This window comes from Mustela nivalis, assembly GCF_964662115.1.
Source record: "Mustela nivalis genome assembly, chromosome: 7".
Lineage (NCBI taxonomy): Eukaryota > Metazoa > Chordata > Mammalia > Carnivora > Mustelidae > Mustela > Mustela nivalis.
The window spans coordinates 118,113,402-118,130,947 of NC_139026.1; positions in this window are offsets into that span (position 1 = coordinate 118,113,402).

The following is a 17,546-nucleotide window of genomic DNA, read 5'->3' on the forward strand; positions in this document are numbered from 1 at the left end:
AATTTCACTTTCTACTCTATTGCTGCTCTCCAGGAAGCCATTCACTGCTCACCTTGGGCATACTCAGCTAAACCCTTAGCCAAGAACTTGTGGAGAGACCACATGGAGACTTCTGGGATCTACTCCACTGCACGGCTGTCCTTTCCAGCACCCTGCATGATGGATTCTAGTGACTTTAAAAGCCTTATACTTGATTTCTACTTTCTCCACACAGAAAGATCATCATGCTTTGCTTGGGCTCCAGCTCCCTGTGCCAGAGTCAGGTTATTTTTCCTAGACAGAGAGTTGGCATGATTGTAAGTCTATCTTCTCTCAGGGATAGCAGCCTGGAACTAACTGTATTTCAATTCAAGCAACAGTTGCCTCATATATTTTGTCCAGTTTTATAGTTACTCTCAATAGGAGAGTTAGTTTTGCATCATTTACTGAATCATGGATGGAATCAGACTTCCCTGGCTGAGGATTCTTAAATGTAATCTGATTCTTTACCGAGACGTATGGTTCTTTGATCTTCCTGTAATTACCAGGCTACCTGTATTATCTTGACTATTCCTTGCCATTGACTACTCCTCTAACCAAAGCTTTGTCTCTCAAAAGTCTTCTCTTCCTTTCCCTTTTTAACTCATGAAAAAATCACGAGATCATTTTGTGTGGAGTGGATGTATATGACTTTAAGATCTAAAAATGGCATAGGTTAGTGGCAAAAAGTGAACTCAACTTTAACATACCTTTAAAGTGTCTATATCATATGAGTACTTGGCTTTTCATCTCCATATATCACATAATTCACATTTATTGATAAACCCTTGGATTCTCTTAAGCCAATAACAGTTACAGAATATGTTTTTGGGGTGTAGAAGAGAAAACTGTGTCCTGAGAAGTTTGCTTACTTTGAGGGTGGTAATAAGCCTACTTTTACATTGTCATTTCCATTCAGAGTAATTTGTGTAAATATTGGCATCCATCAATTTCCTTATTTCCTTTCCCTTTTCCTTCTTTCTCTTTCCCTTTCTTCTATTTCTCCTTCAATCACTATTTACAAGCAGACTTTTAGGTGCTTGGAAGCCTAAAATAACAATATCTCTTGGGGTATTCCACAGTTTCTTAAACTCTCAGCATTATCTTAAATTTCATGACAGGACTAAAATATCTCCCCAGAATTTTGCCATCTTTCTAAGAGCAAAAGTAATGACAGTGATATTGGATGTCTTCTGGTCTCTGGCCTCAATGATCAAAAGTAGGTACTTCGGCAGCTTACCTAGGAATCCCTGTGAACTATCAGATAAATGATTCACATCAATAAAAAGTACTCCTGGGAGGTCTCTCCAAGAGGAACAATGAATCAAAACTTTGCTGTTTAATAAAGGACATCTACTTTGTTCAGATATGCTCTGCATTTTTGTTTATTTATTTTTCTATAGGGAGATTTCTAGTTTTTATTTGAAAACATCCCAGGATGGATCTAATTGTCTAAGGAATAATGCAAAATTCTCGAGATGGTATTAATTTGTAGGACTTGGTTAACACATGTAATTGTTTTCTTTTTCTTTATTCTACATCTATATCTTTTCATATTAGTAATTCAAAGTAATACATAGTGATAGAGGTAAAGGTGTATATCATAGTAGTCTCTCACGTAAGGGATTACTTTCTTCCTTTTACTAGTTTATTTTTTTAATTACACTAATTATACTTTAATATAGACTTACTATTCAAAATATAAACTTACTATTCACACTCCATAATCAGAGTAAAGCATTTCCTTAATTTCCTCTCTCAATTCGAATGGATTTCTTTTACTATATATGTATTTTATTTGAGTCCAGTTTAAATTTTTAAAATGTGTTGAAAAGCACCTCTGGGTGTGTGGGAAACATCTAAAAATTAAATAACAATGAGGCTAGTAATTCCCAAGAACTTGGAGATCCCTCCCCTATACTCTCAAAGCTTGATCCCTCTCTGCTACTCATTATATGGTGTCATCTTGACACTTAGAAAAATTATCTATAGCAGTCATCTAAGCTACAATGAAACTTTTTTTGTCTATAAAATATTTCACTTGCCAGATCTTCTGATCCTGAGTTCAGTGTTCATACTTTATACCAAGGAAACTCATTTTCACTTTTGCACCTCTTTTAAGGTCTCGAACTTTCTTAAAATTCAATAGTTGAATATAAGCATTCGTCAGTTTTTTAGAGACACAGACTCTATTATTTTCTTTCCATTTTTTGTTTTGTTTTCATTGCTGTAGAAATCTGTAGCAATTTTGAGACAATTTACTGTCCACACACTAAGTAAAGGATGGATCAATGACTTCTTTACCCATTCACTTCACTCTGTGAGCAAGAGATTGTGCTGAGCGCATGCATGTGGCACACGGTGTAATATTTCCAGCTGTGCCCCCAAATATGATGCATGAAAAGGAAAACAGACGCACATTGGCATTTGGGAATTAATTCATAGCTACATAGGAATGCAAGGTACAGGGAACCCCTACCCCCGTTCCTGCAGTTAATAAATTTGTGGGCAGATGAGATAGAGGAGGCCCGTGCTCTAAGGCCAAACCCAAAAAAGCTGTTTCTGACTGTTCCCAGCCTAATCCCTTTTGAGTTTCATAATCATGAAGGGTTTCGTGATTATTCTGTCTACAGCATTTCTCTCTTCTGCAGGAACTCACTGTGTGAAGGTTGCAAGGACTTGCCTTGTAGGGGGAGGGTAGCGTCTTTGGTAAGTTGGTCTCCACTAGCTACAGTGCAAAGGCCTTCAAGACCATTCATGTAATAGCAGATCAGGTTCTAATCAACTATAGACTCTATACATAATCCTTCCATTGGATTCAGAGTCCAGGTTATGAGTAGACATTTTAGGTTTATCACTGATGAAGGATTCCTCTAAAAGGAAGGATAGCATTTGAGCTCGGGCATGTATAGTTTATTACTAATTTTACTCTCTTGATTTACAAGGTTGTTAATAAATCATGACCTGATTTGCATTAGTTCATGGGTATAAGAAGAGAATCAAAATGAGGAAAGAAGAGAATTCACCCTCTGCAGTACTGTGTTTCGTGAACAGTATGAAAATCCTATTGGTGAGACATGTGACTCTTTTAGTCATTCTTCTATAAATACGGAGCCAAGAGCAACCCACCGCAAATATTTAAACTCAATCAGACCAGTTATTAGATGTCATGTAAATAATGAAAGGAAAAAGATGAGCTGGTTTAAATCATAAATAATGAAAGGAAAAGTATCAGCTGACTTAAATTCTTTTTCTTAAATAGTCTGTGTAATTAGAAACAGACATTGTCTCTCTCTCTCTCTCTCTTTACCAACTTTTTAAAAAAGTCAAAATGCTATGCCTTCTATAAGTTCTCATTTTTAAAAATTTGGGGGGTATATAAAAATCTATGCAATTGCAACTTTTCATTATCCAAATAAAGACCAAAAACTAATTTAAACTAAATATATAAATCTATTAAAATACAAAGTTAAGGATTAACTCCCTCTTTATAATTGTAAGTAAACTACCCCTTTGTCAGGGATATTTGTTTTACCATCTTTATTTCAGAAATATTTCATAACCTCTGTGAAGAATTCATTTACTATGTTGAAGATATGGTTGTTCCTATAACTCCCTAAGATTTTTTTTTTTAACTTAGGGAAATAGAAGCACATGTGAGAAAAAAGAAAATCCAAATAAGAATAAAATAAAATAAATAAATACAAATAAAATTAGGAATAAGAAAGAAGTTTTAAATACTATACAAATAAAAAGGATAAAAGGGTGATATCAGAAAAAAACTACTAAGTAACATTAGAATTATACTTCACAGCATTTTTATGGTTAACAAGAACAACAACAACAAAAACGTTTGAGGGGATGATAATTTTGTCAAGTTGGTGGTAAATTTTACTCAGAAATAAACAAAATGACAGTAGTTTCAAAATATTCCATGCCCGTTATTTTTAAATAAAAATTTATTTATCAATTTGATTTTTCTGATTTATTTGATTTTGATTGATTTGATTTGTTTGATTTATTAATTCTCCCTGGGGAGGGAGAAGCAGACTCCCTGGGGAGTAGAGAGCCCCATGCAGGGCTCCATCCCAGGACCCCTGGATATGACCTTTAACCAACAAAGCCACCCAGGCTCGCCTGTTCCATGCCCTCTAGTTCTGACACTCTAGCCTGATAAAGAAATGTTACCTTAGCAATCCTTGTCAGCGCTGCTAGCACTACAAATGGTGAAAAATGTTGCTGAAGGAAAACCACCAGCAGGACCAACAGGTTCATCAGCCCGAGGCTCTGTGCTTCCACTGCTCGTCGAGGCCTGCGCGTTTTCCAGCGTCTCACCTCCACAAATGAGCACCACTATCTTCAGCCCCCAGTACATCTGTCGTACAAGCTTCCGATCAGAGCATAGAAATAGGGACAAATGCCACCCTCTCCCGTGCACTTGCTGCTCCACCAACTGTTAGCAATTGCCTGGCATGTTTTCTACTTTCTCAGTCTCTCAGTTCCTGTGTTTCTGGAAGGTAGCTGACAGGTAAAGAGTACGATTTTCTTGCCAAAATCCCCCCCGCACTGTGCAAGAAGCGATTTGCTGTTCTCTAGAAATAAACAGAGATCATAAAGAAAAATATGGAAACAGGAGAAATGTGTCGTAACACTCTAAGGCTGAAAATGAACTCGAGAGCCCATTTCATCCATTCAGACAGCCAGACAGCCATTCATTCATTTATTCACTCACCAGATATATTTTGAGTGGATTGTACAGGGAACTGATGTTTAAATGGATAAGTAATGGGGCGCCTGGGTGGCTCAGTCCATTACGTGTCTGCCTTTGGCTCAAGTCATGATCCTAGAGTCTGGGGTCAGCCCACATCAGGCTTCCTGCTCTGTGGGGAGTCTGTTTCTCCCTCTGTCCCTCCTCTCCGCTTGTCCTCTCTCTCTCTCTCTAATAAATAAATAAAATCTTTTAAAAATGGATAAGTATCAAAAATAATGACTAGGAAGGTACAATTGAATAGGGAAAAATGAGTAACTAGTTTCCTTTTATTACATTATTATTTTAGAGAACCTGCATCATATGAGTTGTTTTTACACATTTGGTATTTTCATGTCGCTCCCAGCAATGAGTATTTCAGTCAGCATGAATGTGAGACAATGACTAGTTACTGACTACCTTGTGACACGTAGGTGAAAGATGTGAGGATAGAGACAAAGGGTTACCTTTTTTAAAGGCCAGATTAAGCATAGCATTGGGTGAGCTGAGACAGGAGGAATCATTGACACAAGGGAAGAAAGGCATGGGAGAAAGCATATCTGTGCCCATGCTTATCCACGATCAAAGAAAAAAAAAAACCTCTCTTAGAAAGAAGTCAAGATTCAAGCAAGTTGGTGAGAAGCACTGGAGATTCCCCACTCATTTCTGGCTAGTGATCACTTATGTCTCAGTAGCCACTTTCTCTCTGTCCTGGAGTTGACTTTGGGACTCAACTGCAACCAAAGTATTAAAACTGGAAGAGAACTTACACCTCTCAGAAGGAAATCTGTTTATTTTACACAGAGTCCCAGGGAATGACCTACACACAGCCCCACAGCCGGTATTGATATTTAGGATATAGATTTCCTAATGTCTGGCCTTGTTCTAAAGAGATCCTTCATAGGCATCTTCTGAAAAAGTTACCCAACACTCTCTTTCAATTTGGAATGAAGGTGTGTTATCTAACAAGGATTGTCTTGGAAGACGAATTACATGGAAGGCCATTCTCCTCCAGATCTCTTAGCTTCAGTCAAATCCAAGAGTGTGCTGATGCTATTGGTTCTGGCTCACCAAAGCCCTTGTTGAATTTCTAGCAGTTGTGCAACAATCCAGATGACATCATTTTGGCAGCATGTGTCAGTCAACACCGCAAAAAGCAGTGCTGGAAAGCCAGTTGTCAAACATTGCAAATAGTTCCTAAATTTATAATTGAATAAAATATTCACTGCATCCATTTTGAACATTCTTTCAATGGACCAACTCTGTCCAGCAATAGCATGGCCTGAATAAAATAACCACACTTAATAAATATTAAATCATATGAGCAGTGGTTTTCTTTTCTTTCCATTGAGTCACTTCAAACTGCCTGTGAACCACCCACTTGAATAATAAAAGGCTTGAACTTGAAGTCAACACTATCTGTGGACTTGGTCTCTGAAAGCTTAAATGCGTACTTCATATCCAAACGCGGCGAACAACTACAACTGAAATGGCTGGGATCCTAAATGTTTACTTCAGTGCTGGTCCTTTGCCTTCTCTCTCATCTGAACCTACAGACCATTCCAGGATTGGGAAAATTTCCTTACGGCCAGAAAGACCGTGTGCTTCTTCCCACACCTACCTCAGTATAGTGAATACAATATACCACTCCAGAAAACACAAGTCTTGCTCAGACAGAAGACTTCTAGTTTTACCTGATTTCTTGAAATGGCAATTTAATGGAATTTTTGGTGTATAATTATGTATGTTAAGTGATCTCGAGTCACTACATTTACTATTGTAAGATGATCTGGTCATTTTCTTCTTCATAGAAGGTACAAACAATTTGAATTCGCCATAAAATAGAAGCCTCCCTGGCAAATAGTAGTTAGTGGTGGGCGGCTTTTTAAGTCTAAATGGTTTTTCCTATTTGATTTACTTAATTGAGCTAATGGGTCTTAGGATCGGCTGAATAGTCCGGTAGCTAAAGTCATCATTAGCTATTTTCTTGGCTAACGCAATAATGACCCTTAAATTGTCTCCAGTATTTCCAATTACCTTTGAAAACATGTGGAATGTCAGAAGCCCTAATAGGAAACATGTATGATATGATGTTTATGGGAAATGTTTTTTCATAACTAGTAGCTCTCCCAAAGTCCTTTTAGGTATCAGGAGAAAATAGTGAAACAAATCACAGAACAAAACAGGGAAGAATCTGAACAGAGGATTTTGTCTTGAGAAATACTAGAATCAGAGGATACTGGAATGATTTAGAAATTCTCTAGTCCAATCATTTCATTTTATGGTTGAGAAAACCGAGGCTGGAGATGGTAATTACCTTATAAAGATAACATAGCTAACAGGTGGCAGCCAAAATTAGAACTCATTTTTTTCCATTGAAAAGTGTATTTCTTGAACTAGTCTATTAAAAACAAGCTTTACCTAAGAGGCACTTAAAGAAACTCCAAATCCCAAATGGTTTAAGGCCTTCCCCATTCTGTCCCTCCCCCTTTTCCGTGCCCCCCCTTCTCATAAACATAAATTCCAATTCATTCGCAGTGTTATTATAAAAACACCGAACTAGCTGTGGAGGATGGGAGAAGCAACAGTATAAAAGCATGAGTGAAACAGCCTGGTGAGGATGCTGTGTTGTAGTACAGACAATCTAAAGCAGTAAAGAAGGAGAGATCAGAGTTGGAGGAAAAGTGCCGAGTGTGGGTTGAGTATGAAAGCAGCCTGCCAGCCCCCAGATTCTAAGGTGGACCATTAGTGGTATGTTATGGGCTGATATTTCACAGATGGGCAATTTCGTGCTGGGAGTCATCTGGTTTGGGGGTCCAGTCCTGGGGTTTCATCATTTTTTCCCCTCAGTGCAGTGAAATTCAGGGATAATGTTTGTTAAGCAAACTCACAAACGAATGACTGTCTGTACCTGAGCTTATCTTGTTAAATCACAATGTGGAAAATCATTGCCACGGGGCCTGGAATACCTGTCAGCTGGTCCTCACATTTTCTCCCCTGTAGCAAAATCTAAGAGCTGCTCGAAGCAATGGCTATGCATTATTTATTATTGTATGCCCAGCACCCGGGGTAATGTTTGTCACATCGAAGGTGTTTGAGAAATGTACAGTGAGTGAATGAGTAAAGGAATGGTTTACCAGAAGGCTTCTGGTTGTGCATGAATCTGGATGAGAGTTAGATGATTCTAAGGAATGTCATCTCACAATTCCAAGTGCATATAGAGGCTGTGAAAGACCTTCCCTACATTCCCTGCACCCAATCAACTCGAAGGAATGCCCGGGTCACATCTCTTGGCTTCAAAAGTGTGAGGATCCTAATTTATACCGAGGTGAACTCATTAAGACAATACAGTCCTGTGAGGACACTTGGAAACTTGGCAGCTGGTCCTCCTTGGCCACACTCTACCCTTACCACCTACCTCCATGTGAAACTGTCCCAGTCTTATTACCTGAGGAAGCCCTCTCTTCTGCAGGACTCCATATCCCAAGCTAGCAGAATACCCGCGCTAGCCATCCAGGATAGCTTCCACCTTCATAAGCTCCTAGGGGAAATATTTCCAGCAGGGTCATCTCGAATTCCAAGATGACTGAACTCTTTGGTGAATGTTACCCTCCAAACTACCCAAAGCAACCTGTCAACAAAATAAATTGCACTTAGAGCAGCCAATTCTGGTGAGTGGTTCTTTTCAATTTTTCCCTTTCCATTTAAAAAGTAAATCTATTCTTAAGTAAATCATAGTTGATTTTTTTCTTTTAACTTTAAAATTACTTACAATAAAATTGTTTTTTTTGTATACATTTCTACAAATAAGAATGCATGTCATCCTCAGCACAATCAGGAAACAGAGCGGTCTCATTAGTCTCCCCCAAACCTCATGCTAGCGTTTTATAATCTGGCAGCACGCATATTCTGTCACTAATGTTTGTCTTTTCGGGAATGTTACATAAATGGAATAGTATAGTATGTAACCTTTGAGACTGGCTTCTTTCTCTGAGCATAATGTCTTTTTAGTATTCACCAGAATTGTTGCCTGTATCATAGTTCCGTCCTTTGAATGCCCGATAGTATTCTTTTATGTTGGAGGTATCACAGCTTACGTATCCAGCCCACCTGTTGAAGGAAATTAGAGTTGTTTCCAGCATATGGCAATTATAAACAGAAATGCTGTAAAATTTGTGTATAGGCTTTGTGTGAACGTATTTTTCTCTCTCCTAGATAAAATACTTTAAAGTGGATTGCTGGATTATATGGTAAGTGTAGGTGTACTTTATAAGAAATTGTCAAAGTATGTTTTCCAGCGTGGCTGGGTCATCTTCCCACCACCAGGGTCTGGAGAGTTCCTGTAGCTCAGTTATCCTTGCTACCAGTTGCAGTTATATTAGACACTCTAATGTATATAGTGCTAGCTTACTGTGGTTTTAATTTGCATTTACTTAACGATGGTCACCTTTTTCATGTGCATATCTGCCTTGCCTATATCCTCCTTGGTGAAGTATCTGAGTATTTTGCCCATTTTTTTTTTTAAAGGACTTTATTTATTTATTTGAAAGAGAGAGAGCATGAGAGGGGAAAACGTCAGAGGAGAAGCAGACTCCCCGCTGAGCAGGGAGCCTGATGCAGGACTCAATCCCAGGACTCCAGGATCGTGACCTGAGCCAAAGATGGTTGCTTAACCAACTGAGCCACCCAGTTGCCCATTCTTCAAATTAGGTTGTGTTCTTATAGGTGATGTTATGCATAGAACAGATACTTCTAATTTTGACCAAGTCCAATTATTGAATTTCTATTTGATGGATCAGCTTTTTCTGTCCTGTGTAAAACCTTTTTGCCTAACTCCAGACCTTGACGATTTTCTGCTGTGTCTTCTTCTAAATGTTTTCTAGTTTTACAGTATACTTCTAGATCTGTGATGCATTCGGAGGTTAAGTTTTTTATACAATCTAGGGTTAGATCAAATTTTGTTTTAATTTTTGGCAAATGAATTTTCGATTGTTCCAAACATTTGTTGAAAAGATTATTCTTTTCCCACCAAATTGCCTTTGCATATCTGTCAAAATCAATAGGCCATATTTTTGTGTGTCTATTTCTAGACACTCAATTCTGTTCCATTAGTCAATGTGTCTATCTTTTCATCAATACCACACTGTCTTGATTACTGTGGCTTTATAAAATCAGTCTTAAAATCAGGTAGTATGATTCATTCAGCTTTGCTTTTTTTTTTAATAGTGTTTTGACTACTTTATTCCTTTCTATTTCCATATAAATTATATTTTTGTTTTTAATATTTCAAGATTTATTTAAATTTTACTTAGTTAACATATAGTGTAATACTGGTTTGAGCAATAGAATATATTACATATAACACCTAGTGCTTATCACGAGTGCCCTCCATAATGCTCACTACCTATTTGCCCCATTCCCCTCTAGCAACCCTCAGTTTATTCTCTATTAAGATTCTAAATTTTAGTATCAGCTTGTCCATGTTTACAAAATATCCTCTGGGATTTTGATAGGAATTGCATTAAACCTGTATATTATTATATTAAGCTATCTAATATATGACCATGATAATTTGCCTCCTTTATTTAGGTCTTTGATTTCTTTCCCTGGCATTTTTATGTTTTCTGCATACAGATTTTATAGATGCTTTATTAGACTTATACCTAGCATTTCTCTTTTTTAGAACTATTTAACCAATATATTTTATTTATGTTTTCAATTGTTTGTTGCTTTTATGTAGAATACAACTAATTTTTGCATATTGACCTTGTATCCAGAAATCTTGCCAAACTTATTTATTTGTTCTAGGAATATGTTTTTTGTAAATTCCTTGTATTATCTAGAAAGAAAATCATATCACCTATGAACAGAGACAGTTTTATTTCTTCCTTTCTACTCTGGGCTCCAAGGTTTCTGAGGAGGAATCTCCAGTCATTTGGATTATCGTTCTCCTGTAAGTACTTTATGGCTTTTCTCTGGTTGCTTTCCTGTTTTGTTTGTTTGTTTGTTTGTTTTTTTCTCTAGTTCTCTGTTTGAATATGATGTATCTGGGTGTTGAATTCTTTCTGTTTGAGGCTCACTCAGTTTCCTGAATCTCTCTATTTATACCTCTCATAAAATTTTAGAAGTCCTTTGCCATTACTTATTCAAATATTTTCTTCTGAATCTCACTTTTCTCCTTCTGGAATTCTGATTCTGCATTTAGACCTTCTTTATTTTCCCCATTTAGAAATTTTGGTAGTTTTTTGTGGTCCCTGACCCTTTTTCATCATTTTAATCTTTTTTCTCTCTGTTTTTCAGATTGGGTAATATCTATCTTTTTATTGTCAAGTACACCAAATCTATTCGTCATATCTATTCTGCCATTGAACCCATTCAGTGAATTTTTATTTTGCTTATTGTCTTCAGCAGCTGTAAAATTCCCATGTTATCTCCTATACTTGTTTTTCCTTGATGATATTTTATATTTTAACTTGGTTTTAAGAATGTTCATAATTCCTTGCTCAAGCATTTTTATAAGAGCTGTTTTAAAGCCTTTGTCACAGATTCCAACATCTCTGCCATTGTTGGCATCTATTGGTTGTTTTTTTCTGTGTGAGTTTTTATTTATCTATCATATAATTTTGAGTTTTGTCATGAATATTATGAATAATTTATTATGGGGCTGTAGATCTTGATTAAATGCTATTGAGAATTTTGATATTTTTGTTTTAGTTAAATGCTATGGAGAATTTTGATATTTTTGTTTTAGTCTGATTTGGTTCATTCACGACCATCCTTATTTAAGTTATCATTCTAACGTCAGGTTAGATTTCAAAACCTCTGTAGTGCTTGCCACTCAGACCAGTCCTACATGTGTACCACCTGGAGGCCAGTCTGAGACACAGGTGACGGTTTATCCCTCAGTTTAGCTTTCAAGGTATAGACAGACGTGAGCAGCTCAACGGGGGGCTCAGGAGTTCACTTTAAAAGGTGATTTGCCTAAGTTTCTCTCTCTCCATGAGCATCCCAGTACCTTCTAGTTCCCAGGCTCCCACTTCAGTCCTCAAGCCAGCAAGTGGGGGCTTAAATTACCCCCACGTACTTCCTACAACTACAACTATATCCTAGGCCAAACTATAGAAAGACACTCATTAAAAATGCCACCCGGATTGCCCTGTCACCTTAGGATCACAGTTCACTCTCTCAGCATTTTAGTTTCTCACACAACCCCATTGTTACAGTCACTGGTGCAAACATCTAATGATCTTGGGACTACAGTGCAAGGGAACAGAGAAAAAAATAAAAACAAAAAGATAAAAAGAATAACTGGATTCTTCCCACCGTCTCTGAGAGTTGAAAGCTCCCCTTCATGCTTCTAGAGTCAGAACTGGAGGTCACCTTCTAGAGCTTTCTATGGCTGTCTCTTAAGGCCCCCTCCCAGGTTTCAGGCTGTGTTGAGTTCAGACCAGGGTGTACAGCAAAGGAGAAACTGAACAGTGAACTCACCACTAGTTCAGTGGCACTTCCAGTGCAAACATATTTCCAAATCTGTCAGCTACTATTTACTTTTTAGAGACCTTAAACGACTGTCCCATGTATTCTACCAAGTGACCACGCCAGGCGGATGGAGAGTGCTTCTTCTATCTCAGAGGAGGGGGGGCTTGCTGGTGGATTTTTTAAGTCTTATTTTGGAAGAAAAAACTGATAATTATAACCCTGTCTCTGAGAGCTTCAATACTGGGGACATCTTTTTAGAAATTTTTATTATGATGTATTTTTAAAGTTCCAGAAAAGTTGAAAGAATAGTACAAGAAATTCCCTTACACTTTTTTTACCCAAACTTAATAACATTTTACATTTTGTCCCATCTGCTGTATCGTGCTCTTTTTCATCTCTCTCTAGATAGATGTAGATAGATAATTTGTCTTCCTGAATCATTGAAAACTCAGTTGGAGACATCATGTCCATTCAGTAACTACTTCATTGTGTGTTTCCTCAGACCAGAGAACATTCTCCTGTGTAATCACAGTACAATGATCATAGCCAAATAAATTAATATTGATATAATGTCATTATCTCATCCACAGTCCATAGTCAGATTTCATCAATTCAGAATCACACATTTCATTTTGTTTCATGTCTCTTTAGTATCCTTAATCAGGAAGAGTTTTACGGCCCTTTCTTGGCCTTTCTTAACCTTGACGTTTTAAAGAATGCAAGTTTATTACTTTGTAAACTATCCTTCAAATGAGGTTTGATGATACTTCCTTATGCCTGGACTCTGGTTATAAATTTTTGGCAGGGGTACCACAAAAACGAGGCTGTGTCCTTCTCAGCGAATCCTATCAGGATTCTCTTGATATCAATTGTCTAAACAACGGGTCATCCAATCTGGTTAAGGGGGTACCCACCAGGCTTACCCATCAAAAGCTAATCGTTTCTGCCCAGGAACCAGTTTACAAGCATCAGGAGCTGCTTGATCTTATGAAACATTCATTTTCCCTCCCTTCGTTAGGTTGTTTTGACCTAACATCTAGAGAATGCATTCTTTGCGTTTTGTCCGGAATCAAAACAAGCCCGGGTCGTTCTTTTGCTGCCGGCTTGCCATTCCCAGCCAAGAGCTGTGTCAGTGCCTGGGTGGCAGTGGGCTTCTCCCAGCCACTGCCTGGGCAACCACCCTGCTGTTCTGCATGCCTGTGGTGCCCCAGGGAATGGAGACTGACCAGCTTTGTGGGTGGGAAGGAAAAAGATCTGCAGGACGGCAAGGCCCTCATTTCCATGGGAAAAAGTCTATTCTAAACCCTACTTTTGGTTCTTGAAATAGTCTAGTGAGAAAACACTCTTTGGAAATGAAATTTGGCCCAAGAGACCTGAAGAGAGTCTAGTTCCTGAAAGTGCTCCCTTCCCCACCCCCTCAGGGCCTGCTGCCCTGTGGTGTGTGATCTCGTACCAGTTGTGGATGAGTTGAGACAAGTAATCAATATTCCATTTCTATATTTATAACTCCCTTGTAATGCAAGTCTGGCAACACAAATGTCCATTAAGGAAAAAGAAAAAAAAAAAAAAAAGAAAGAAAGAAAGAAAGGAATTTGCTTTCCAGAGCGGTTCAGTGGCTTCCTGAATGTATTTGCACTAAGGGACTGAAGCCACATCCTCTAAGAGTTCATTATACTCGGGTTGGTCCTGGGTGAATGTGGTTCCATCTCGGTGTGGACCCAGCCATTAGCAGCGGACTTCCAAAGTGACTGAGGGCAGGTGAGGAAAAAGAGTCCTGAGCCCAGGCCAGGTGAGGAACTGTTGGCTCAGCTTTCATTTCCCTGGCAGTTTAAAACATTTAAAGGATAAATTATGGATTAGTCCGTTGCTTCGATTTACTAGTCTTTGTATTTTGATATACCCTTTTAGAAGCTTGAGTGCTCCAGCATAGCGCGGGATGCCAAGAAGCTCAAGGAGCTGGCATTCTTGGATTTTTCTAGGTTTCCTTCTCAAGAGAATCTGGACATTCCAGAGAGAAGGAAATATTTGTATGTGGCAAGTGGAGTGGAGAATGACCCAAGACTATACAGTAATTTCTCCAATTCCTGTTGCTTCAGTGGTCAGAAGTCCCAAACCACACATTTGTAGAGTCCATGCAAACACACCAACTCTCTCATCCTCTCTCTCTCTTTTTTTTTTTTTCAGCTTAAGAAACATTATCATGTTCTGGAAAGGCCATGGGGAGCATTTCCTACCCAAAGTGGAGAATTTTGTCACTTTTTTTTAGGATTACCATGCTTTACCTCTGGCTCTCTCTTCTGATTTTACTCACTTTTACCGTGAACAAATCGGTAATTTTGACACATTTATACAAGTTTATAGACGTTTCTTTTTTGTTGTTTTACACTTTGTCTGGTATTTCTGAGATGCTTTCTTTTCTACACCCTTCTTCTTCTTATATGCTCAAGATTCACGCTTCCCTCTCCGTTTCACACCTTTCTTTCCTCAATATGTCTCTCATTAGAATTTCTTATTCTTCCCAGTCATCTGCTGAGGAGATGAAAATATACTTGAAACAGGGCCTCAGAGACTTCTGGCCATCTCTGTTTTGGAAAGGCCAGTCAGTTCCAGCCAGTTCTGGGAAGCTGTGAGGTAGAGGTTGGCAGCAGCCCCGGGCAGGAGAAGGTCTGCCTCCTGAAACAATCCTAAGAAACTGACTCAGCTCATTTCTGGATTGACCTGTATGGTTGATGGGGACACTCACATTCAGGGTCGTTGTCTCAAGATCACTGTGACTGGACTGCTCTTCTGAGACCCTACTTAGAGAAGAGGGCACAGAAGATGGCAAAGAAGAGGATCGGAGTTGTTTTATTCGGTGTCAGATTTCCTCACCAATGTTATCGTCCAGATCTTCATGTAGCAATCCAGCTTCTCACTTTTTTCTGAAGTGTCTTTTCTGTTTGTTTTTTCTTCTTTGCTTATTTAAAATGATTGACTCACTGTACTTTTGAAACTAAAATGGACCTTAGAGCTTATCTAGTCTGGTCCCCTATGTTGATAGATAATGAAACTGCACTCAAGGAAGATACAGGAACATGGAAGAGAATCATAGAAATCTCGTGGGGTTTGAAGTCAGAAGGATGGGAGTTTACTTCTGTCTCCACTTAACGCCTCTGGCTCTACTTAATGAGCCTTATTGTCTCAGCTATACAATGATATTGGTCCTATGAACTTTCTGAGGATCAAACAATCGAATGAAATAACACATATAGAATGCCTAGAACAGTGACTGGTATTCAGTAGGTGCTTAATAACTATTCGTCTTCTTTCTCTTTTCTCAGTACCTTCTCCAATATTGTCTTTGCCTCCTTATTCTCTACCCAACACTACTCTCTTAAGTGACTCTCACAAGAAACTCTTTGCGTACTCTATTGCTTTCTACCTAGTTCTAATACTAGTTCTGTCCCTCTCTCTGTTTCTCTTTCTGGCGAATCCACCACAATCCTACTTAAAGCTCCCTGCAGGCTTTCCTTTTCACCCATCTACCAGAATTTCTTTCTCAAAGGCAAGTTCTGGAAACAACTTCTTTAAAAAAGAAAAAAAAAAAGATTTTATGTAATTATTTTAGAGAGAAAGAGAATGAGTGTGGGGGATGGTGTTGCAGAGGGTGAGAATTTCCAGCACATTCCATGCTGAACATAGAACTTGACATGGGGCTCAATCCCATGATCCTGAGATTATGACCTGAGCTGAAATCAAGAGTCAAATGCTCAATGGTCTGAACCATTCAGGTGCCCCCATAAGCACTTCCTGATTCCCATAGCCGTCCGGCTCATTACCCCTTCGAGTTCCGATCCACCTTTCTGTCTCTAGCGCTCATCTTGTCTCGCCATACTTTGCCTGGTATCATTGGTTCTATCATGTGTATGCATTTTACTTCCTGAGCTAGATTGGATGATTCTCTTTTTTTGTTTGTTTTTTAATAGAGGTATAATTGACAAACAGCATATTTGTTTCAGATGTATAGCATAGTGATTTGGTGTTTGTATATATTGCAAAATGATCACTACAATAACTAGTTAACATTTGTCACAATATGTAGTTACAGAATTTTTTTCTTATGATGAGAACTTCCAAGATTTACTCTCTTAGCAACTTTCAAATATGGTTAATATGGTATTAATATGGTATTAACTATAGTCACCATGCTGTACATTACATCCCCGTGACTTATTTATTTTATTACTGGAAGATTGTACCTTTCATTTCTTCATCCATTTTGCTCATATCCACCCCTAGCCTCTGGCAACCATCAATCTGTTCTCTGTAATTGATGAACTTTATAATAGATGTATATATTCCGTATGTAAATGAATTCATACAGTAATTGTTTTTCTCTATCTGACTTATTTCACTTAACATAATACCATCTAGCTCCATCCATGTTTCATACATGGCAAGATTTCATTCTTCTTTATGGCCAAACAACATTCCATTGTGTGTGTACACACACAAACACACACACACACATACATATAATTACCCCTATGCACACACTACATTTTAGTTTTCCTAAAATTTTTATTTTTTTTTTAATTCTGCTATAGTTCACATACAGTGTTCTGTTAGCTTCAGATGTATAATATAGTGATTCAGTTCTTACATACATCACCCAGTGCTCATCACAAATGCCCTCCTCCATCTCCTATTTCACCCATCCCCCCACCACCTCCCCTCTAGTGTGTTCTCTGTAGTGAAGAGTCTTGTTTGTTTGATGTTAATTTTTGCATATGGTGTAAGAACGTGGTCCAGTTTCATTCTCCTGCATGTGGCTGTCCAATTTTCCTAACACCATTCATTGAAGGGACTTTCCCTTCCCCATTGTGTATTCTTGGTTCCTTTGTCTTAAAGTGATTGACCATATATGCATGGGTTTATTTCTGGGCTCTCTAATCTGTTTCACTGATTCATGTACGTGTTTTTGTGCCTGTATTGTACTGTTTTTATTACTATGGCTTTGCAATACAGTTTGAAATTGAGGAGTGTGATACCTCTGGTTTTGTTCTTTTTTTCTCAAGTTTGTTTTGACTATTGAGTGTCCCACAAGAGGGCCCATACACATTTTTAAGATTGTTTGTTCTGTTTCTGTGAAAAATTAGAAGATTCTTGAGAGCTGGAACCACACTAACTGTTACTTAGTTATATTCCCTACCACGTCTTATAGTAATATAACTCACATGGTAGACACACAATTAATATTTATTGGTAGATTAATGGATCTCTATTCCCTTTTTCCCAAGACACATTTTCCTGTAGCATTTTT